We start from the raw sequence: 1,473 nt of genomic DNA, 5'->3' as shown, positions 1-1,473 counted from the left end.
TTTCACAGCCATCTTAGTTTCTCATTCGTGCTTGGAAGAGGAGGGTGAAGTGAGAGAGTTGCAATATGCAACTACACCACTAGATGCCACTAAATCCTTCACACTGGTCTTTTAAATGCTCTGATTAGATGGTTGAAACTTACTCAAAACAAAAGAGATAAATGGTTTAAATTATCTCCACTATTACTCACAGGGACAGTGCTTCTAGTGTTTTATATGGTGGAAAACCACATTTAAAAACCAACATTTCATCCAAACATCAGCTATTTTTATAAATTCATTAGACTCATTGTTTGAGTCACTGAGATTGTATAGCAAAAATGATTAATAATGCAATCAGATTAAAAAAAAATAAATAGTTGCAGCTCTATTTGATAGTCTTGGAGAAGACAGACACTGGCCTGCTCATCAGTATAGTATTTCATACTTTATACTTTTATTTGACTACATATATTTGATCAACTTAGTGAGTAGTTACTTCACAGATTTAGATTATAAATATAAAATGTAAATCAACTAATAAATCATGATACAGTATATTAGGGGTTTAGCTACCCAACAGTATCTAAAGTAATTGAAATTCTTTACCAGCTGCAACAAAAAACAGATGTACACATTAATGCATTAATTACTATAATCCAGTTATGATGCTGAAGTGGGTCTGAATTATTCTGCATAATGTACAGTAAGTACATAAAGTAAAGTACTTTTTCACCCCCATTGAACACAGCATCAGAGTTCTTCATTCCAGCATCGCTGGAAATAACCTTGTACCACCTAGCTAGAGTTGCAGGTTTACTGTCTATCCATTTCAACAATATAGTTTTCCTCGCACAGAAAGTAAGGATACATACACATCTCTTGGGGTGTATAGTTTTAAGTTGTGTGTCTGGTATCCCACACAACAGACATGCAGGGTCATTAAATTGGGCTTAGTCTGTAATGTTTTACCAATATTTATCATAAACGTATTTACAAGTCCAAACACACTGAATAGTTGCTCATAATTTACTTACTCAAGTTCAGATTTTGAATGCAGGACTTACTTGTAACAGTATTTTCTCACTGTAGTATTTCTACTTTTACTTAAGTTAAAATATCTGCATATGCTGAAAATGTGGCCTGCATAGGATCACTATAAAATAACTTTCTCTTGAAAGATTGCACAAGGCTGCAGTTACAAGTCATGTTATCTGGCCTTTGTCTGCTTTTATGAAACATAGAGTGTGTGGGGGAGAAATTAATTAAAAGGAGGTTTAAAAGAGAGAAGGGGCCAGTTGGTTCTTCAGCTTACCTGAAGTTGGCGTTTTGTAAAGGCAAATGTTAACATTTGCTCCATCAGGCGGCGTTATGTTTAAACTGGTCGGTATATAAATAAAGCTGTTTTCCACCAAACGACACTCAGATCAGAAGTGTACAAGCTCCCAAAGTTACTCCAAACAGAAGTCCAATATGTTGTTGTTGTTGTTGTTG

The sequence above is a fragment of the Morone saxatilis genome, unplaced genomic scaffold (genome assembly GCF_004916995.1).
Source record: "Morone saxatilis isolate NCDOM2014 unplaced genomic scaffold, NCSU_SB_2.0 Contig0, whole genome shotgun sequence".
Lineage (NCBI taxonomy): Eukaryota > Metazoa > Chordata > Actinopteri > Moronidae > Morone > Morone saxatilis.
Note: the sequence above shows the minus strand (reverse complement) of the source record.